This window comes from Ambystoma mexicanum, chromosome 2q (genome assembly GCF_040938575.1).
Source record: "Ambystoma mexicanum isolate Mex_15411 chromosome 2q, UKY_AmexF1_1, whole genome shotgun sequence".
Classification (NCBI taxonomy): domain Eukaryota; kingdom Metazoa; phylum Chordata; class Amphibia; order Caudata; family Ambystomatidae; genus Ambystoma; species Ambystoma mexicanum.
In genome coordinates, this window is record NC_090924.1 from 9,215,387 (window position 1) to 9,239,412 (window position 24,026).

The 24,026-nt window shown below is 46.0% G+C and overlaps 1 protein-coding gene across 1 annotated transcript in view; it reads left to right on the forward strand.

Moving 5' to 3' along the window:
• PDIA2 (protein disulfide isomerase family A member 2) overlaps positions 1 to 24,026 on the forward strand; it is a 771,139-nt gene that overhangs the window by 711,111 nt on the left and 36,002 nt on the right. The window lies entirely within an intron of this gene.

Sequence of the window (24,026 nt, forward strand, 5' to 3'; positions counted from 1 at the left end):
ACAGATGGATGCTTCCAATATAGGTATAGGTGTAGTACTCAGTCAACTGGGTGAGAAAGGTAGGGAGCACCCCATTTGCTTCAACAGTAGGAAACTGAAGGAACCTGAAACAAGGTGGGCAACTATTGAGAGAGAATGTGTTGCCATTGTGTGGGCATTGAAGAAGTTTAGACCATACTTGTATGGATCTACTTTCATCATTCAAACAGACCACCAACCTTTGAGGTGGTTAATGCAAATGAAAGGGGAAAACCCAAAACTGCTAAAATGGTCAATCTGCCTCCAAGGGTTTGATTTTACCATTGAGCACAGGTCAGGATGTCACCACCAAAATGCTGATGGTCTCTCTAGGATGTCTATAACCGACTAGAGGTAAGAGACTCATCGAGGAATGGATTGGATCCTCCTGTCCCTTAATCTGGGGGGGCGAGTGTTAGGGAGAATTCTCATACTATGGCTAATTTCCCTTACCTATAGAGTCCCCCAGCAGCTTTGCTGGATTTGAAGGGTTTGTTTCTTTTTACCTGCTAAGAGTGAGACTCTTTTTCCCACTCAGGCATTTCTGCTATGTCTGTTCTAGGCTATTTTTGAGTTTAATGCCTATGGTATTTTCTCTCCCCCATAGGAACCATCTTTATTCACATGTGTTACACAGCACCCTCAGTGCAGTGACACAGGGGTGTCGTAGCGACCCCCAAACATACACTCCATACCCTGGGACCGACTACTGTCTCCCAGGGCATGTAAAGTCCCCACTAACTTTACTAGTCGATTTTTATCAACTTAACCAGTACAACCCATCTTACTATGGAAGTACTGTAAGGGGTTAATAGTTTTCCCCCTATGTTCATTTTCGAAGGGGTACCTTAAAGTTCCTCTCTCTAAAGTTTCTGGCTGGTGGCAGTGGTTACTATCATAAATATTTGACCGCGAATATTTCCCTATGGGATTTTCCCATTGTTCGAGGCTACCACTTTTTCTGACAGCCTCTAACATACTGCCAGTACATTTTAAAATTAACTTTGCTCCAGTAGGTTTTATTTGCCAGAACTTTAATATAACTTCTTTTTCGTGTCTTTCTCTCCGATCCTAACCCAGGTCGGGGATCCTTTGTTTGTCCGTTTGGCGGGCTTCTGCCCTGAAGCCCTCCTTCCGGCGCCACTGAGTCTGGGGTGGGTCCATTGTGTGGGAGGGGGAGTAGGACCCCTGGACAGAGTTGCTGCAGCAACTCAGGTCGCACTCTATCCTGATAGGCTGGAGGGTCTCCCGCCAAGAAGACCACTCCACTGTGTGAGTGACAGCTAAACTGTATGAATGGGTCTCTTTCTGCATAAAAGCAGGGTCCTGAGGACTGGAAGAGCAAGACGTCGCCACTGGAACTACAGAACCGAAGGGGAGAGAAGCCAAAGACACCTGCAACGACTACCACCACCGGTGAAGCCCTGCTGCAGCGTCTCACCACTTTTCTCCACACGACGAGAGGAGATCTTCATCTGAAAGAGCCTTCTTCCCTTGAGCTGGTGGGGCCAACCAGTTTGCCAATCGCCTTCCTGAACCTGCTGTGGTCGAATCGCCAGTGCCCTGCACTTAGAGACCGGATAGCCAAGCAGCTATCGACCCGGACCGCGATTAAAAGGAGCGTACCTTTTAAACTTCGTTTGGCAGCACCGCGGCTGGTTTCATCCTTGGGTAGTGCAGTACCTCGAACCTTCCTCCACGACGAGAGCCTCTCTTCCTCTGCTGGGTCACCCGAACTCAAGGAACTACCAGGAACAACCGCCACCGCAAGAGCCACTTCTTCACTTTTAAGGTACATTGTTCTGCCAGGCTGCCCTTTCTTCGCGGTAGTGCTAAAGGTGTTTTAAATCCTTTTCCTACCTGTTGGGTTGGCCGCCCCTCTCTCTTAACATTGTCTTTGGTTTTCTGCATCCACCTTTTCAACATCGTTAACCAAAGACTTGACTGCAGCTACAATAACATTTTGCTCCTGGGTCCTTGCCCTGTACCATTAACTCTGGCACAGGCCTACGGACTCTGGTCACATTTGTTAGACCTGCTTTCTCGAGAATGATCCTCCATTCGAACTGTGTGGTGCAACCCTTTCTTATAACTACCCTTTCCTTCCCACTGCATAATCATTGTGAGATGCCATTTTGCTCAGTTTTCATTTGAAGTATTGCCTATACTGATGTACCGTCTGGCTGAACGAGTTCACAACTGATGGGAAGTGTTGCTAGGGGGTATAAGAACATATTTCTAGATAACTTGTGTTTTCCATCCTTTGTGAGAAATTGCTAGAGGATCCCTTGTTCTCACTTGGTCTACAATTTATATAGGGAGTGTGTATATTTTTCTATTGACTTAATTTAACTTGCTTGATACTTGTGATACATGTGTTTGCTTAGAAGTGTATAAAATATATATATATATACTTTTTTACTACGAAGCTTTGATCAGTGTTTCCTTGTGCCACAGTACAGTGGGCCTATTGTGTAAACCCTGAATACTGCTCATCTCCCTCTTGAGATAAGTCTGACTGCTCAGCCACAGATACCAACTAAATCCTCGTGGTACAGACTGATACCAAAGGGGATTTATTGCTCTCACCTCTAGTCCTAATCTGGTGTAGTGCTCCCTAAGGGAACTGCACTGGATTCTGCCTAACACCTCCTCCTCCTCCTTCGACGTTCCAGAGTGTGGGTGTGCTGACCTGGGCAAGCCACCAGGTCTCTTCCTCATTCGCTGCACACAGAGCCGCGATGTCCAGCCATGGCAACCTGCTAGGCCCTCAACTCCTCCTGCGCACACAATGCTGCGAGCGCTCGGAGAGCGCGCCGAGTCTTGGCAGTCCGCCAGACCTTCCAAAGACACGCACGTGGGTCATTCCCACCCACGCAGTTCCATCCACGCACGTCGGCATCCATCCTCCTCACACGAGCGGCGTCCTGCTCCAGGGATGACCAATTTTAAAGTGATTACACAGTGCTCTGACTTCCACGGGCCCACAGATTTTCCCTGCTCCTGCCCATACATGCACTGGTGAGTGTGTCATTTGTCAAAACCCATAGGCCCAGACCATACATTTCACCACAGCACTACAGGCCTGGCAGCAAGGCACAAGGACACCTGTGCCTGATCAGCCAACAGTGTCGTCCCCAAAAACCAGGCACCCACGAGCAGCACATATCCACATCCACCCGCTGGTGGGGTGTGTAGGACCTTCACCCAACCTGAAACATGAGCAATCCTGCGTCCCCCCAGCCTGCTTGCGCTGCAAAGTCCATTCAACTGCTGATGCCTCTGCTATTCACCATGACGCCCCAGGCCATGAAGGAGCCTAGATGGATTGAATGGATGGAGGATTTTCAGCACTTTGTGAGGGGGTCAGTTGATGGTGACTCCCCCAACATCAGAGACATTTTTCTTAACCTAGTAGGTAGAGAAATAAAGACTATCGTGAAAACAATCCCCTCAGCAGAACAGAACAACTTCCCAGAACTGATCAAAGCACTAGATAAACTCCTCATCATTGAAGTGAACAGAAACTATGAAAGATACTTATTCAACCAATGTACACAAATCCCACAGGAGACAGTGGACAAATTCATAACCCGCCTAAGAGTGAAAGGGGCACACTACCAGTTCAACGCGTTTTCCCTCGAGAAGGCAATACGGCTGAGGGTCATAGAAGGCTGTCTCTCCCCCGCACTCAAAAAGCAACTATTGAAAAAGCCTCTCACCACCCCTGAGGTCAGTGAGCTTGCTCGCATCTATGAGAGGGTTGACGCCCAGGCCGCATCCATGGGTGGCACCGGCAACCCCAAACAAGTCACCAATGACCATACAGCCACCTCGCCAGGGTGACAGAGGTTCTCACCCATACAGACCACAAGGCCCACAAGGCCCGCGCCAACAGAGCCAATGCTATCGCTGTGGAATGACTTTTCCACATTCAGGGGCATGCCCGGCCCTATCGCAACGTTGCACAAACTGCGGGAGAGAAGGACATTTTCACTCAGTGTTCAGAGAAGGGATACCGTTTCCCCCGGTGCGCCCGCAAGTGCCCACCAGGACACCATTCCAGCCACCATCCCTACAATATAGACAGCCAAGATACTATCAATAAGGGCAACGGCGATATGTCAGAGCGATCGACGAATACCAGGAACCAGGATATCTGCCAATCCCTGACCAGGCGGATCAATCTCAATACCTCGTAGATGAATATGGCAACCCACCGGCAGAATACAGGGCTGAAGAATTCTATCAGGATGGTCCAGCGACCGCCTACAATGCACATTATGATCCATACAATCAGAACAAGTTTGTCAACCTCATACTCGACAATGAAGAGGCCAGAGAGGCCCCCAAGATTCCGATCAAGATGGGAAACTGCCACTTTCAATTCATGGTAGATTCTGGCGCAACTGTAAATATCATGGGTGTGGAAGATTATGCCAGGATACTGAACCCGCCAGCGCTCAACCCATCACATTCGCAAATTTTTCCGTGGGGAGCTGCCACACCTCTGCATACCGTAGGACATTTTGCACAGCGTTTCCTCCTGAACGGCCACCAAGTGGACACTACCATCCATGTCATTCGCTCGCTTGCCAGGAGTCGGTGCCTACTCAGCTATCACACGGCCTCTTGCCTAGGTTTGATTGAAATTCACGTGAGGGCGGGAGACACCATAACCGCAACATCGAACAAACAGGACCCGAAGGACTCCATCGGCACAATCGCGTGCAATCAATCCCAGAACCTCATCACGCAAGAAGATATCAGAAGGAAATTATGCTCAGGTCTGGGGAAACTCAAGGGTCCCCCCATTAAACTTCACATAGACCCCTTGGTGAGACCAGTGCCACAACACCCCAGAAGAGTTGGTTTCCACCTCCAGGAGGCAGTGTCAAGAGCACTCCAACAACTGCTCTCCGATGGCATCATCGAACCAGCAACAGGACCGACACCATGGGTGTCCCCCCTCGTGATTGTACCTAAGGAAGGAGGCAAGATACGTTTGTGCGTGGACATGAGGGTGGTCAACACCGCCATCCAACGCAAGAGGCATCCAGGTCCGTGCATCGAGGACATGATAGTGCAGCTAAATAATGCCCAGATGTTCTCCAAACTCCACCTGATCCAAGGTTACCATCAATTGGAGTTGCATCCCGACTCCAGAGCGATCACGACCTTCGCAACACATGATGGACTATTCAGGTACCGGAGACTAAATTTCGGCATCTCGTCCGCAGCCGAGATTTTCCAGGAAGCCATACGCCAAATCATCAGACCCATACGGGGTGCCCTGAATTATAGCGACGACATTCTTGTTTTTGGATCATCAAAGTAATCTCATGACAGTGCACTGCATGCCACCTGTGAAGCGCTGCAAGCGGCTGGCCTCACGCTCAACATTACCAAATGCCGTTTCAGCAAAACGAAGCTTAAATTCTTTGGACATATCTTTTCCAGTGAGGGGATGATGCCAGACCCCGACAAAGTCGACACGATCACCAACCTCAGTAAACCTCAGCAGGTTGCAGATGTCTGCTCCTTTTTAGGCATGGCGGGGTGCTGCGCAAGATACATACCTCACTATGCTTCCCTCACTGAACCACTCAGGAGACCTCTACAAAAAGAGGCAGTGTTTGAATGGACCCCTGCATGTCAACAGGCGTTTACTGACATCAAGCAAGCCCTCACCGAAGTTCACCACCTCACCTATTTCAACCCGTCGTGACACACGGAGGTGGTAGTGGATGCAAGCTCAGTTGGCCTTGGAGCCATCCTGGCCGAAATCAGCGGCACAAATGTCAACCCTAGGCACGTGGTTGCCTATGCAAGCAGTGCCCTGTCAACCCCACCCCAGAAATGGCCTACTCCCAGGTAGAAAAAGAGAGCCTAGCCACAGTCTGGGCGTGTGAACATTTCCACAACTTCCTAATTGGAAAAGAAATCACCCTAATTACGGACCACCAGGCACTTCTCTCCCTTTTTGGGAACCCACACACCAAGATGCCCCTAAGGATCGAGCGTTGGGACATTTGCCTGCAAGAATACAATTACGACATCATCCACCGAAAGGGGGGCGAACTTAACCCTGCTGACTACTTGTCGCGACACCCAGTCAGAGCCCCGATAACACGGAAAAGGGATGTTGCACACGTACATTACATTGCATCGAACTCACTACCACTGGCACTGTCACTTGAGACGGTCGCTGCCGCATCAGCCGCAGACCCCACAACCGCTCTCGCCATCAGCCTCACGATGACCAGCAAATGGAGAGACCACCAGAGAGTAATGTTGGCCCAACTGGGAGTGAGCAAGCAGGAAATCAAGAGACTAGCTAGAGTGCATAATGAACTGGCTGTAAGAGACAATAACATCCTGCTCAGAGGGTGCCGGATCGTCATCCCAGCCACTCTGAGGAGCGAGGTTGTTCGCACCGCCCACGAAGGACACAGAGGGGCTGAAAACACAAAAAAACAGCTGAGGTGCCATGTTTGGTTCCCCTTCCTAGATGTTGCAGTCGACGAGTGGGTGAAGAACTGTCACGCCTGCCAGTGCACGTCACCAGCTGAGACCCCTGACCCGTTACAGCACACGCAGATACCTGATCACCCATGGGAGCGAGTAGCCATGGATTTCTATGGGCCCACGGAAGCAGGTGACTATCTCCTACTCCTGATAGATGAACATTCAAGATTTCCGATAGTCAAAAAGGTTGCCACCACCGCTTTTCCCCAAGTAGCAGCGGTATTGGAAGAAGTACTCAGCGAATGAGGGATTCCCAAGATAATCAAATCCGACAATGGGCCACCGTTCTGTGGACATGAGTTTGAGACATTGGCAAAGCACTTAGTATTCAGTCACATGAAAATAACTCCTCGCCACCCTCAAGCAAATGGGATGGCGGAACGCTTCATGTCGTCAATCAAAAAGACAAGACAGAGAGCCAGGATCAAAGCAGTCAACCCACACCAAGCATTATGCCGACTCCTGAGAGACTATAGGAACACACCACACAAGGCCACGAACAAGACACCCGCCGAGCTCATGTTCCGCTATGAAGTGCGAACCCGCATCCCACGTAATCCATCAGGTGTGGAGCCTCCAGATGCTGAAATCCTACAAAGAGACGCAGAAGGGAAAGAAAGGGCCAAACGGGACACTGATGCCTGACGCAGAGCAGTGCCAAAAGACTTCCAAATAGGTGATGAAGTTCTCGTACAACAGCCAACACCTAGGGAGACAGATTTGTGGTTTGCCCCAAGCCCCATGAGGGTCACTGCAGTGAAAGGAATGATGGTGACAGCCGAAGATCAAGACAAAGCCATAACAAGGAACTGTCAGCAGCTCAAACGTTACGTCAAGAGAGAAGATACAGAGACATCTCAAAGACCTGTTGCCCCGGGACCATGGGCTCCGAGAGATGACCTGGGGACCCCTCCTGAGGGAGATCCTGGAGGGACAGACCAAGACACGGAAACCCAGAACGCATCAGTGTCAGTAGCCCAAGATGGGAGGCCACGTCGGACAATCAAGAAGCTGACGCGACTAGTGGAAGTGTGTTAAGTTGATGTTCGGACATATTGCCCGGGGGTGGTATTACCGGCCACTCCAGGGTTAATGGTGGCCCCCACCGTTGGAGAGGCGGGGGCCAGTAACGTTGTTGTTAGGAAATGGGGAGTTATGGGTAAGGCGCGAGAAGCACCAGTTAACGGTTGGTGTTGATCTAATAAAGACGTGTTATAAACCTCTGTGTGTGTGTCCTGCTTTGGCCCAGCTAGAGGCAACAGCAAGGAAGCCGTGGAGGGGAGAGAGGGAACAGCACGAGAAGAAAGGAAATTGATGAGGCGCGGGAAGCATCTATCAAAGTGGAGAAGGTTGGCTTGAGAGCCTTAGCCAAGACGGTACCATTCAGGTAAACATTGATGATGACCTTAGAGGAGTGGAAGGAGGCCAAGAGGGCCTCCCACCGAGTGCCACCATTAATAGGAGAGGAGGAGAAGGGAGAGAGCACAGAGACCATATGTAGAGTCCTTAGGTCCAATGAGGGAACGAAAAAGAGAATATCAGTGAAAGTTTGCCTGGAGGAGGCACTGGTATAGGTATCAGCGATAGGGAGGCCTGGGTTGGAGACCAGGATGTCCTTTTTAAACTTTTTCCTACCAGATTTAGTGAGGAGAGCAGGATAGTCGATAGAGAAGCAGTTAGAGAAGATGGGAGAGACAGAGAGCACCATAGAGTAGGTAGGGAGAGGAGAGAAGAGGAAGGGAGTGGGAGGGGAGAACAATAGGGAAGGACACAGGGCAGGGAGCAAGCAGACGAGACAGAGAGAGATGGGACAAGTTGACAATTGGACAAGACGAGAGGTGCTTAGGTAGTGGTAGAAAGGTTTGCTAGATGAGTGCTATGCTAGGAGGCAAACCACAGAACGGCACTACTTTCACAATGCAATTTTAAAAACATGAGAAACACACCTAAGTCTGAGAGTTTGCTAAGTGGCACGGTATCAAGGGTAGAGTGAAGGCTCCACTCCTAACCCAGGCCACTCCTACCTTACTTAATAGCTGCTGGCTGATGACTGGCGGCTGGCCACTGGCTTCCCCTGCTGACACTTGCAGACACAACCAGGAGCCGCCTCAGAGGGCGCAACCCTTTGCCTAGGGGCCCTTCGCCGCAGGGGCTGCATGGGCAGAGGGTTGCCCTGGGGAGGTCAGTTAAAGGAGTGGAATGCCCAATCACAACCTGGGAGGTGGGCTGGGAGCCGGGAGGAAGGAGGGAAGGGGAAACACAACTCGGGGAGAGAGAAGGGTGCGGGAAGGGCGCGGGGGATCGCTAAGAGGCACAGCTAAATCAAATTAAGCAGATAGGAAGGCCCAGGAGAGTCATGGCTCAGATGCTCTCACCTGGCAGCATCTCATGGAAAATGGTGCTTCGGGGCTGTAGCAGCGACTAGGCTCGCCAACTGCTGGTGGAATGGCCAATCACGGCCTGGGAGGCGGGTTGGGAGGCAGCAGGAGTGAGGGAAGGGGAAACACAACACAGGGAGAGAGAAGGGTGCGGGCAGGGCCCAGGGGTCGCTAAGAGGCACAGATAAAACAAATTAAGCAGATTGGAAGGCCCAGGAGAGTCGGGGCTCAGATGCTCTCACCTGGCAGCACCTCGTGGAAAATGGTGCTTCGGGGCTGCAGCAGCGACCAGGCTTGCCAACTGCTGATGGAATGCCCAATCACGGCCTGGGAGGCAGGTTGGGAGGTGGGAGGAGGGAGGGAAGGGGAAACAACACAGGGAGAGAGAAGGGTGCAGGCAGGGCCCAGCTGTCGCTAAGAGGCACAGATAAAACAAAACAAATTAAGCAGATTGGAAGGCCCACAAGGGTCGGGGCTCAGATGCCCTCACATGGCAGCACCTTGTGGAAAAATGAGGGAAGGATAGTGAGGGAAAGAGTGTCACAGAGGTCGCAAAAGAGAACAGTAGCGATATCTGGAGAGTCGAGATGAATGTTGAAGTCCCCAAGACTGGGGAAGGAGGCGAGAAGAGAGGAGGACCATTCTGAGAGGAAGAGGGAGGTCAGTCTGATGGGCCTGTAGATGGTGCAAGAGTCCTGCAAACAAGGCTTTCAACGGATGAGTAGGTTTAAGTGGGGATGATGGAAGTAGGAACCCACTCGGAAGATCAGAGCCACACCGCCACCAGGCCGGGTGGGCCTGGGATTGGACAGGACCTTGAAGCCCTCAGGGAGAAGAGTGTCAAAAGCAGTGACGGAGCTGGCCTTGAACCATGTCTCAGTGAGAGCAAGAATGTCACAGGTGGATGCGCCGTTGGAAGCACACCTACATTGGACGCTAGCCAGAAAGCACTAAAAAGCAGTACAAAAAAGATGGGCGCACAGTTGGAAGCACACCTAAATTCAACTTTAGCCAGAAAGCACTAAAAAGCAGTAAAAAAAAGGTGGATGCACAGTTGGAAGCACACCAGAGAATAGAAAAGCATTTTAAGTTATTTGCAAGTTTTGTGATTATTATTTTGTTCATAGTAGGGGCGTGCAGTGTACCAAGTAAGTGTGGAATCCTTGGGAGCGATGGCGAGAGGCAATGGGACTAGGAGTAGTGGCATGGAGGGGGCTCCCACCAGCTCTGGACAGGTCCAGACACGGGCAATATGTGGACCTTGGCTGGGGGGCCGGCTCAACGCCTGCCAGCTCCCGGATTGAGCAGATGAAAGAATTGAGGTCCAATCAGTAACAGGGGTCACGCAGCAACAAAACTCACATTCGATGCATGTGGCGGTGGCCATGTTTCAGGGTGTTCGGGACTCAGTAAATATTCAGCCCCACTGTGCTATGCACAGGCCGGGTCCCTGCGCACCATATGCCCTGCGTGGGCAATGACCCAAACTGAGGTATGGAGCAGCCCTTCTGCATCGCACTGCAGATGTAGTGCGAGATGCATAAAAATTCACACTCACGGTGCGCAAAGTGTGCAAATGGCCCAATGCCTCACCTTAGTGCTGGCAATCTCGCTGGATCCTCGTGGTCTTGTGGGTGCAACCACCAGCAAAAGTTGATGGATGGACCTTACAGCATAAGGTTGATTAGCATCTCCAATACCACCATCACCACCACCCCCCGCAACGTTGCTTTTCTGCAAGCAGAACCAACACCGCTTAGTACATTGCTGAAAGGTCCTAGGCATCTCAGCATGCCAACATTAACGTTCAGGAGGAGGTCCCTGGCTGTCTCAGGGTTTGTTAACAAGGCATTTTATTTTCTATTTGATGTTTTTTTTATTAACATCCAACAAACATTATGTCGGCCCTATGACAAGAGCCTTTTAAAAGGAAATCCTTTTAAGTGTTTTAAACATTTTACATTTTAAATATTTAAATATATTTTTAGCTGCTTTAATTACTTAAATGATTTATATTTCTTATAAATGTAACAACTGTTTCTGGGAGGGATTTTTATCAATAATGTGATGTGATGTCAGTGTGTATTTATTGTGATTTGATTTAATGAAATTGATATTTGGATTTAATATAATATGTATCTTATTAATTTTGTTAAAGTTCTTTTGAACTGTAAACACATAAAAGATAAATAAATAAAGTAATAGCAACAGAAACAATCAACGGAACACAAAATACCAGCAGTATAGGCATTGTTATTGACACAAAATATGTTTCTAGCCACCTCTGTCACCATCACTTTGCTAGGGTACAGTATATTCAGATATAGCAGATAAGCTCATCTACATGGTATAAGAGCATACTAGTGTAATTATTCAAAGCCTCTGATCCTTGATTTGAAGACTATTGGCCAGAGGACAGATAAACCACTATGGTGAACCAGAACCACACTGCTATCAGCATCTGCAAATGTTCTATCATATAATATATATAACAGCTTAACATATGCCCCCATGGGTTGCTTCTATCAGGCATCAATCGTTTCAGAAGTCCCTATCTTTCCACTAATACTATCTTTAATAATTGATTATGCATTGTTGGTAGGTAGGGTCTTCTTCGGATGACCATGAAGCGACAATGGCATGAATAGTCGCTATCAGCAGTATATGGATTGCTTGTTTTTCCATTGAGGAGAAACTCTGCAGCGGTGTACCTTCACCGAAGAGTCAGAATCTAGGGGTATCCGGCAAGTCACAGGAGGCCAGCCCATGAGCTAGTGTGCCCACTCTGTTTAATAGTCGCTTCAGCTTTGTACATGACCAGAACATGTGTCCCATGGTTGAAGTGTCTTGGCTGCATCAGCAGCAATTAGGTGTTCCTGTGGTGCCCAACTTATATAATTTGTATGAGGCACAATAAGTTGTGTGCAGCAAGTTCAATTGTGTTTCCCTAAGTCTGAGTGAAATTGAGATATCTGGTATTAGGCCCCATAGCCCTCTGAAGTCTAATGGTTTCAAACTATCTGTAGGTCCTGTGACCATGTGATTGCTAAAATTGCTATTTTCATGCTGTTGTCTGATAATAGCAAGAGGTAGGATGGTTTTATCTTTGGAAATTCAGTGTCGAGGTTTCTCACAAGCTCTTCCCAGCACGCGAGTTTGTGAATGAATGCGTCTGGTTGAATCTTGCGTTTCAGCACTTGTGTAAGTCCCTAGTAAAAGAGCCAGTCCATGGCGTGTAAAATATCATTTTCACAGATAACATTGACACATAAAAGCACATAGAAAGTAATTGTTCACAGCAAGTAGCAGAAACAGCAGGATGAGTTCATCAACACCGTAAGGAAATCACCTAGAAGTTCATTGTTCAGTGAAAAAAATAGATGGGCATGAACAGTACAACACCTGCATAGAGCTTAGAAGGGCAGTTTTGAAACAATAGCAGAAGTGTTTTGTTGTAAATTGAAGGACAGGAACTACATGTAAACACAGGAGGAAGAGTGAAGAGGAAGACAGGGACTGTATAATAGAATGGTAAAGCACAAAGACGCAGAGGTAGCGATTAGACAAGCAATGGCTGTGTGAAGTGTATACAATAAGAATACACACTAATCCCAAGTGCTTTTACATCTTAGCACACAGGCCAACTCTCCGTAAACAATACAGAAAAAATAACAGAATTCTTATATGAGGGAGTAGGATATGCGTAAAGTGCACTACCAGATTTTTGAAAGCAAGACAAAAAGCAGTTGCAATATTTAAGTAATCATGGGCCAGCATAGCAAAATGTTTACTATGAACCAATTACATAGGTAATTAAGAATTGGTGGACGAGCTCCACAGATCTCTATGGCAAAAATGCCATGCACTACAGTGATCAGGATTTCTACAGAAGAAACTATGTTAGTCTTTGTGACTAATATCTTAATCACTTAAACCCAAGCTGGACACTCTAGTTCACGGTAGGTAATAGAATTAGATTGTCAGAGAAAAATGGTGACTACTCACACAACAGCTGGGATAAATCCAACGCATGGAGTATATATCTTCGAAGCAAATTCGGGGGTAGGAGACAGAGAATTTGACATGCTTGGCATAGAGAAGCAGCTCGCCCGGTGTGAAAGTTGTACAAGACTGCTATGGGAATTTAGCCAAGACCTACAGAGCAAGGCAGAGCGAACGGGTGGATGGAAGAGAATTCAGACCCCGGAATTGGTATGGGTGTTAAACCAGAAGAAAAACATATGGGTCATGAAAGCTGTGCAATTTTATGGACCCTTTTTCACACAGAGACAAGGCATGTTGATTCTGCTTTTCCTGGCTCATTAGTAGTTGAATTGTAGCACTGAGTTACCAGGAAGCTGCTAATAAAACATGTATCCTTTTTTTAAACAGCCACTTAGAGCAGGATAAGCTTGCATTGTTTTAACAAGATGAGTTGCAAGTAGATTTTGGAACATATTTAGTCTGGAACATATTCTGTCTAGAAGAAATTGCATAGCTTATACAAGGGCCTGAGCTAATACATTTTAAAAACCTTGACAGCGAGAATGGAATGCTGATTTTAAACTGATAGTGGGTGATACCTATATAGCTATTATGATTTGATTGAACCTAAATATCACTAGCAGGATGTTTGGGAAAAACTGAAATACATTGCAAACATTTGAGATACTATTGGTTTGTATCATGAAATCAATGCTGATTTTAGCAAGATATTGTGAAGGGTTAAGATCATTTTTGAGGAAAGTATATCAAAGCAAAGAACAATTATTTAATGAGATATAGTGGGTAAGAATGCTTACATGTGTAGATGCTTAGCTGAACCAAAATATGTTCCAATACATAATTTAAACATAAGCCAATTAGTGATTTCCTAAGCCTTCAAGTGCCAGTGACAAATGTAAATAGTTCTACTTATTGTTCTAATGACCTGTTCATGTTTGTAAATATGCTTCTCTCACTTTTGTACCTGTTGTTATATTGTAAAGCGCTTTGGCTTAAAGAGCTATATAAATTCAATAAACATAAACATAATGAGTAACAGCTTTGTCATAAATAATGTGCAGATAAATTGTGCTTATAGACATCATTCAAATGTAGACAGATTCACCACATACACATCCCACTGCCAATATAAGAGGGGAAAAGAACACATGATACAAAAGAATGCATGCTGTAGTAAAGTAGAAGTAGAAAAGGTGATTACCCCGACTGTCATTTATTTGGCATGACCAGCTCACATTTGAGTTTTTCCTTAACATTGATCAATTACAACTCATAGCAGTGATCACAGCCCTCTAATGGCTATTTTCATGCTAGCACCCTTAACAGTGTTGGCTCAGGTTACTAATGCTGCAAACCAGGCTTTGATCATATCTTCTGGTCACGCCTGTAAGGGTAGTAGATGGGAAAAGTTAGAACACACTGATTTCAAACCCCACTTCTATGAGGCAGTACTTCCCCATATCGAGAACATCTGCTCTGAGACAGCCCAGGATTTGGAAATTATTCAAGCCTTTGAGAAAACAATTGGAACCATTTTCTCTTCTGTCCCCTACCCAAGCCATTACATTAAACAAAATGCACTGACTAAGGTCGAGTGGAATGATCAGGACTGCACCCAAGCAAAACAGGCCCTGGTGGCCACATTGGCACAGGGACCTCTAGTTGATAGAGAACCACTACGCACTAGGCTTTCATACTATAAGAAAATTCCAATTGAAAAAAGATAGTTATCTAAAATCAAAATGGGACTGCCTGGCAGTAAAACAGAAGAGTGGAGCCCGTGTTACCTTCTGGAAACTAGACAGACAAAGTGGTTAATGAGCATGGTAGCATGCAGAGCAACATAACTGCTGGGGTTATTTTGAGTCATGTTTCTGCATTGTATGGTGGGGCACAACATTGTGAACCTGTCGGAAAGATATATTCATTACCCGAAACTGGAGAGAGAGTTGGTGTTCAGAGTTGCAGATGTGGAATCTGCCATAAGGACATAGAAGGCAGGGAAGGCGTCAGGACCCGACAAGGTCCCAGTAGATATCTACAGAGACAAACCTTCTGTTTTGGCACTGGTTCTGTGGAAACTTTTTAAAGCATGCGCCAACACCAACTTTGTTCCCGACTCCTGGCGACTAGCAGAAATAGTGCCCCTTTATAAGAAGGGGGTATTGAGCATCCAGCAAATTACCGGCCTATATTTTTGCTGGATAGCTCAGGCAAAAATTTTGCCAGGGTCGTTCTGAAGCATATGCAGTCCTGGGTTGAGGATAATGAAAACATGAGCCCAATGCGGGCTAGTTTCCAGTGTGGAAAAAACACAGTTTATCAGACTTTCTACCTTTACCTCCTCATCCAAAAATATACCACCCTTGAAATGAAACTGTACGCCACCTTTGTGGACCTAAGGATGGCATTTGACTGCGCGCCTCGAGATTTAGAACATGTCTTAAGTCTGGAAGTGGCAGGAACCTGCCGTGAACAGCCCATGTCAAGAAGGGTCTGCAAAATGTGGAGGGAGCAGGATCTATGGACATGCCCAGCCCAGATTAATAAAGCATTGCTACCAGAATCAAAAGCAAGATCTGCACTGTTCATTATAGAGAGAACATTGTGGCAGACTGTAGAAACTTAAAGCTGGCTCCCAGCTGCTTAAGTATAAAAGATGATCTTGCCTTCTAAAAATACCTTGAAGGTCTTAATACTCCTTTTGCTCGTGCCCAGTCTATAAACTTTTGTTTGGGAACTCTAAAGGTGGCCTCCTTCACAAGGACCTGTGGAGAGGGGAACACAGGCATACGTACCAACTGTTTGTGGAGACAGTGGTCCACTTCATGTTATTATGCCCAATGACACAGGGCCTGAGAACATTTTATTTGAAACCACTTTTAAGAAGATCGGGAATTCGCAGCAAACTTGGAGCTCTGGACTTATGAAAAAAAGATCGGATGAGATGGAGTCACTACTGTGTCCAAATTCATCCAGCGTGCGTGGATGGTGAGGTCCAAAATGTGAAGTGGGCAACACGATTCTGTTGATAATGATGAAAAGCAGGGTCGGACTGGGACAAGAAATAGGCCCGGACACCCAAAAAAAGTGGCCCACCCCTCGCCTCAGAAAAAGTGACCCACCCCTCGCCTCAGAAAAAGTGGCCCACCACTTGCCTCAGAAAAAGTGGCCCTCAGACCATCATCCGGGAACTGGGTCAATTCACGACTTTACAGAAAATACTACATATGGAGGTTCATGGTGTTTGTTGCATGTTATGTGTAAACTCATAAGAAAACGAGTGATTACCTTCTTTTTGTTCTTTTTAAAAAAGACAACCTCATCACATAGCTAAATAGAACATATTTACAAACAAATATTCCCAAATGAGTTTGGTACTCATTTATGAACCACGAATTAATGAAAGGCTGCGTAGGGCTTGCCAGGATTTGCAGATCATGTATAGATTGCAACAACGTCTGCAAGCGCTCAACCTGCTGGTCGATATTACTGGAGTAAGCTAGGAGGAGCACGCAGTTCCTTCCTTCTTCCTACCATCATTCATAATTCCCTTTTCCCTCCCTCCCTCTTGATTTTCTTCTTTCTTTTTTCTTTTGTTTCTTTCTTTTTTCTTGCTTCCCCTTCCATTCTCTCCCCTTTCTTTCATGGGCATATTTCCTCTCCTTTCCTTCCTCTCTCACATTGTTTCCTTCCTGTCTCTGTACCATCTTTTCCTCTCAACTTTTTACTCCCATTCTTCTACCCTCATTTTTTTTCGTCTCTCCCCATTCCCCCATATTCCTTTCCTTCCTCACTCTCTGGAAATCCTATCCCATTTTTATGTTTGAAAACAGCTGTTAAAGATAAATGCGTGGCGAGCAGGAGCTTAAGTGAAAATGTGAGGCTGCCTTGCCCAATGAAACTGCAGGAAATGCCCTACAAGATCCAGGTGGCATCCAATGACCGTTCACCTTAGCAGAGCCAACCTTCTACTCCCAGCGGCAGTACACCTCACTTTTCTGCTGTGTGCACCATCTTCTCCGGGGTCATCCTATAAAGCGCCACATCTCACTGGAGCGCACTGGAACTGATTAGAGCGTGGAGGAGGGGCTGGGGAGGGAGAGATCTTCGGTCCGGTTTTGGGTTCCTTAGAGCAGTCTCTTCCACTGGGTGAAAAGAATAGCCTCTGCAAATAGCGCTGTGGTCTGCAGAGTCCACTTGGAAAGTGAAAGGACCCGCTGAGGTATGCATCTGTTTTGAAGCCTTTAGAGCACTTCAATAGGAGGGCGCACACAGGTAGCGGGACTTAATGGACTACAAATAAATAAAATAAAAGGTACAGAAAGGAGTCGACACGAGGGAATGGGGTAGCAACTGGATCTAACATGACTGGTCGGGTACAGCCTGCATAAACCACTATAGGAACCCTCCAGCACAGTCGGGACGTCCATTATACTAAATGCATGCACAGCCCTGGGTGCGCGGCTGTGGTTGGTTTTCTCAAAGGCAGGGCTATTCAAACATTTTTGTGCTGAGCCCACCCCTTGAGTATAAACATGTTTGCCGAGCCCCCACTTGAGCAAAAACATTAGCACTGAGGCAGCTATACATCTGTGGGCAACTGTCACAATACCAAATTCTTAAATATCAACAGCAAGGGCCGTTTCTTAGTTGGGGGAGGAGAGGAGGCACGGCGGGACTGGCTGCTCAGGGTGCAAATGATTTCAGAGGACAAGATCAGCTGTCGACCAAGCTAGCGCCCTGAGACTACCTTCCAAGCGCAAGCTGGAAGACCTCTGTTACAGTTGTCTGTTTTTATTCATTTTGCATTTCATGAACAAAGAAAGAAAGAAACTGGCCTGCACAATGTCTATCAACAGCTTTTGTTTGCTCTCTTTGTTCCAGCAGAACACTTACACCGACATTTGCAGCACAGGGCTGCAGACACAGCCATGAATGGGTAATTGGGGGCATCTATTGTTAGTGGGATTTCCTTAATGATGATTGACTAAGAATGGGAAAGGTGCATGAGGAGCTAGCTGCTGTGTTAAACAATGACTTCCAGCAGGTGACATCATCACACACCTTCATTTGCTGTGCGTCGTGAAGTCTCCACAGAGCAGCTGTAAAACCTGAACGGGATTTGCTTAGGGTCACATTACTTTAATGCTTGGTGGATTGTTTTTCCAATAACAATTAATATTTTGCCAGGTTGGTTTATTATGTTATCTGCATACTCTTAAAGTCACATGTATAACACATTATTTTGTCATGGAAAGCCAAACATTAACATTTATCTATACTAACTGCGGATGAGAATATATGTTGTCAAGTGTCTTCGAGACACGAGAAGTCGCTAATTTGGAGACATTGAAAAGAAGCTCACAAACTTCCCAAAAATAAAAGATGAGGATGGGTGAAAATAGTGAGACAGTAGCAAACGTGGCAGAATATATAGCAACGTGTCACTACATAAAACAGCAAATGGCCATAAACTATCGACAAGGGTGGGGGCGAGGAGGCTGATGCAGAGCAGACACTGTAAAAAATATAATGAATCAGACACATCTTTTTATGAACAATATTCACACACATGATGCAATAATAATGTTCTGCTCTAGCGATCGAAGTTTATTACTCATGCCAAGACAACATTATTGAATTTCCTTTTACTGATTACATTGCAGAATGGACTCAAATTCCAGCCCCACCGCTTAATAACATGGTGTGATCCTGGCCGAATCATGTAATCTCACTGTGCTTAAAATTCTGTCTGATAAAAATTGTGAGTCTCTAGAAGTGATTGCATGTGCAGTGTACATACACTTTCAAAAGAAATCCCAGCCAATGCATATATGATAATGGAAGTTATTTTTTTTTTAAATAGTTAGTGAACTTTGTAGTGTTTTCTTATTACTGTTAAATGATTCAATAATATATTCAATAAAATATCTTTTGTTTATAGTTCAGTGATTTTATATCATTGGGGCATGGTTGAAGTGCAAGTTTGCGGTATGGGGACACATGCTACAATGACACTCTAGGCGCTATATTGTCTAGAAACGTCCCTATCAATAGCCTGTGTGTGTACGGGGTAAGTGCGTGTTGTGCTTGTAACACAATCACTATAAAACCGCAGGAAGCATTAACACTGTGTTTTGGCCTTGTATACATCTCATCGATTTTTTTTCGTGGTTATTCACAACAATCTGATGGTGTTTTTAATTTTAATGACACAAACTGTGAGACGACGTGTACATTGTGTTGGCCTTTTTACAGCAAACCCAAAAAGAGGGAAGCGGGGTGCCCTGGTGTGGCGCTACAACAATTGCGTGTGTGGGACTTGTGTAATTTGTGTGTGTGTGTTCTTTATATTGGAAATAAATGAAAGCCCTGGAGATAAAGGAAATGTGTGTCTGTGTTGTATTTAGACTAAACATGTGATTTAATTTCAGCGTGATTATTTGTATACATCGATTTCTGAGAATTAATTAACGATACTTGTAATTTCGTGGTTATTGGGAACAAGTTCATTTCTTGGGCTAAATGCCCATAGGGTTGTGGGACACACATTGCCACACTCCCAGGCACGAATGGGGGGTCAGCTGATTAGGGATGTGTCCAGTGTTGCACCTGCTGCCTCGCCCTCCATTGAGTCAGGTATTAATCGCATTAACCATGAGCAGCTCTGCAGCCTTTGCAAGAGGTTACAAAGCTCAGCTAACCCCTTTCTCGGGATTCTGAGTATTAATTCCATGCATTGTGTACATAAATGTGCACGTGTTTTCAAAAACAAGAGGATACTCTTAAATGCAGAACACATGTGAATGAGAGCACAGATTTCACATAACTGACCACACAACGCGGGTGAGATCACTTTCTACACCTTACCTTGTGCGTGCTTTTTAGGCTTGCTCAGTGCTTCCTCGTCATTGTCGCCAACACTTCCTCTGACCTCCTTCCTCAAATCTTCTCACGTGGCCGCTTCAGCTTCTGGGGCTCCACGTCACTTCATATCCCCATGACACTGCTGGAGGCTGCTATGGTGGCTTATCCTGTGATTTAAAAATGTATAACTGTTGTGGAAATGCTCTGTTAATCACCCTGACACGAAATTGGGGGTGATGGGACTTTGTGTGTGAGAGATGCACTTCCCCCGTGTGTGTGTGTGTGAGCCTCTCCCAAATTAAAAATGAAATGCCAAGGTCCCCAGGCCAAGCCCAACCACCAACCCCCACCCCCACTTGTGACTGCCAGGCGTGTTGATTGACCCACCTGACCTCTCAGTCTCCTGCTCCACTCCCGGAGCGGAATCCTCCCTGGAGGATCCCTCCAAATTTAATTGGCTGGCTGCAGGCTGCAGACAGTGCTGCCCGGCAATTTCCCCGGCCCAAGGGCACTCCGACACCAAAGTTTCTTTCAACTTTGCAAGTACAACAACAATTTGTTGTTGGCACCGGCAAAGTTGAAAGCAACTTGCAAATAGACAGTGTCAGTGGCGCCAGTGACTGACAGCGTGTCTGTTTCCTTTTCGGGCCTGGTGCCCGAGGCGAGCTGGCTGCTCGGGCCGTGCACTGTGATAAAAAAAGGCCCATCTAAACTTGGGACGTGCTGCGCCGACCTGTATAAACACAATAAAAAAAAACAATTTTTAAAAAATGGCCCATGCTGCCAGTCCAACCCTGATGAAAAGACTGCAACATGGACTCTCTTCTTGGAAGTCTATGATAAATATGGTAACTACTGTGTGCCACGGCCACTTCTGAACCTAGATGTAGAGGCAACTATGTATAACATTTTGCAGGGTGACTAGGCCTCTCAGGTACAATCCAGCTGTGGGGGCTGCAAGTAAACACTATCCCCCACTTTATGATCATCAGAAGTCTGTGGTCAGTTGCCCTCAAAATGCGAAATTGAGAGGTGTTGTAAATAACGACTTCTCCCCTTTCTAGTTCTCTGTATGCTTTTAATATCATGTATGCATATATCAATCTACAGTATTTTATAATGTATGTTACTATGAGATTTTATTATGGAATTGTATTTTATTGTTGTAGTTACCTTTATGGCTCTGTGCCGAATATGTGTGATTGATTGATTGACAAGTCATAGCTTCAATGAAGTCATTAAGGTGAAAATGCCAAATGGCTCCATGTTAATCACTAATTACATCTTAGACCCTGGGGAAGAAATCTAGGAAAAAGAACATCTAAAAATATTAACAAAATGCACTGCGAAACGTCATGATCATTTCTTGTAAAACATATAACCCAAAAAAGGCAACAAAATCATCTTGGACAAATCTGCTCTTCTGATTATTGAACATTAGGCCAGAACATTACATTTATAAACCATACCAAAGTCACGGCTGACCTGAAACACAAAGTATTTGAACCTTTCTGGTGTGTGTGCTGTTTATTAGCAGCTCACCAATGCCTTCAACATTTAAACCAAGCATTGAATATGAAACGGATTTAGCACAATTAATCTCTAATCCAGAAATTATTCTAAATCCTTCAGTGGTTTCAATAAGCTGTGGTATAAGCACTATTGGGTTCCTGATATCTGCCAGTATATCATTGCCCCATAACATGGTGAACTTCATACGCACCCTAAAACCATGCTAAGAGATTCTGTTTGTGTTAGGCAAGATTGTATGCAGTAGCCCTGTGGGAGACTACACCAGTCTTGCCCTCATGGTATTAGGTAACCCACCTATTGGAATAGGTCTGTACTACACATATTGGTAGAGTGACTGAGCAGCCAGACTTATCTCAAGAGGGACAAATGTGAGCTGTAGAGCTGTAGCATCGAAATCCACAAATACAAGTATACAAATAACACTTACTCTCAAGGTTTTCTAGTAAAATAATGATTTATTTAATGGTCAGTTTTAAATGAGCCTTCTTTAAAAAGGGCGATATGCAACAATAAAAATACACTTCATAACACTTTCTCAGAATCAATAAAAGCAAGTAGATATTCGTTAGAGATGATTCATACACACTTCCCACACCCTGAGGTGACTTCAGTTACTAGGACAGCATTGGGGTTTATATATCACTTTTGGTACTTGGTAAAATTCTGAGGTTGTGGAAAAGGAAAAAGTTAGAGAAGGAAAAAGGTTAAAAGGTTCTCAGAACATGTGAGTACTTTTCAATCTTCCAATGAAGTCTAGATTAGATCTTTCCAGGCAATACAAGTTAAATTTATGCACCACCTAGAATCAAGGTCAATGGATCAGAAGAGTCTGCAGGGAGCCAGGACAGCTAAAGTAAATGTGAACAATGTCTGTGGAGCGGAGGCAGTTCTTTAGCTAGCACAAAGTGTTGCACAAGGTTTAGAGAGTTTGTAAGAAATCACTGTTGGGCCACAAGCTGCTAGGCTTGTGAAAGATAAAGCTGAGATCAACTCTGCAAAAAGCAGCTACTGCAAGTCTCTACTGAGATAATGCAAGCTATAGAGAAAAGAGGTAAGTACCCCTTAGTCAAGACAGTACCTTGGGTTAGAAGAAGAGGATCCAGCTAGCTTCTGTTCTGGTTGCATTCTTGCAGTTCCTGGGCCTCAGTCCTGGGGACAAAAGGGAGGACGTCTGGAGGACTCCTGCACTTCAGTTTGAAGGTCCGCGGATACAGGCTCTTTTCAATTCAGCTGCACTTTGCGGTTTCAGCTACCGCCAAATAGCACCACTGCGGATCTTGGACACCTTGTGGGATTCCCTTGCTTCCAGAGTCCAGCACACTGGTGAGGTGACTCAGGCTTGTTTTTTCCTGCTTTGGGAGGGTCTTCAGGATCTTCCTAGAGCTCTGGTCTGACTTAAAGACGATGCACTCGATTATGGATTTCTCAACCCCTTGCACTCGGTTCCAGCAGCAGAAAAGAAGTACAGCCAGTTGGGGAAGGTCCTCCAGAAAAGTTTGTCTTGGGGTTAGTTGGTCCCACCAACGTAGGGGAAGAATTTGTCAGTTCTGGGGCTTCTCTAGTCGATACGAAATTGGAGCTTCAGCACTGCAGCAGGGCTTCACTGGGCAGTTCAATGGTCCAAGAGGGTGCCGCAAGCTTCTCTTCCAGATTCCTTCATTGGATGTTTCGTCCAGTGGTCGACTCTGCCATCAGTCCGAGAAACCTCGCCTTTAATGCAGGTTTCTCCCATTCATGCACAGCCTAGCTGTCACTCACACAGCAGGCTGACTGTCCTGCAAGGACAGCCACCCAGCCAATCAGCACTGGGTGCAATCAGGTAAACAAGGAAACTAAGGACAGGGTGTTTCGGGCACCTCCCTCGCTTCCTGCCCTGCAAGACACACTGGAGCCAGAAACGGGTTTCAGCACTGAAGCCTGCCAAAGGCAAAATGAACAAAAGGTTTAAACCTGGTTTGGCGCGCAGAGTAAAAACCAAGAAAGAACTCACAAGCAAGAAATGGCAAAACAAGAAAACAAGGGCCATTTTGACAAAATGGGCACCATTGGATGCACTGCTGCAGCTGAGGATTCAGCCTGCGTTAGAAACGCACAATGTTAGGAAAATTAAACCACTGCCACCAGCCATTAAAAGTTGTGAGGGTAACATAAAAAAATGTTACATGAGAAAGTAGGAAAAAAGGGCTGTTAAGTAACCCCCACCAGTACTTCCCCATAAAATGGGATGTACTGGACCTACATAGGAAAAACAGGTAAGTAAATTCAATTTCACTTTCCTACTCTTGGGAACAGTAGTTCACCCAAGAGAAGGTATTTAAACCTTAGGAGAAATCCAAAGGACTTCTCTGTGGCACTGCACTGAAGGTGCTGAGCGTCACCATACAAAAGTAGATGCCTTCTGAGTTTGTCAGACTCCAAAAACAAAGAAAACACAGATTCCAAATCAGATCAAAATACATGAGAGAGTGAGAACAAGGTCTCCCTCCAGGATAAAAATTAAAAGTTCTATAGTCCAAAAAAGAGCTGGGGGTCTCTAAGGTTGAAGGGAAGAAGCACATAAATTAGAATTCTCCCTAACAGTTCCTGACCACACAGGCCAGCTGTTCCATAAACAAGTGTAACAAATTAGCAACATGTGGGGAACACCTCTGCCTTATTCCGATCTGCACTGACCAACCCATGATGATGATGCCA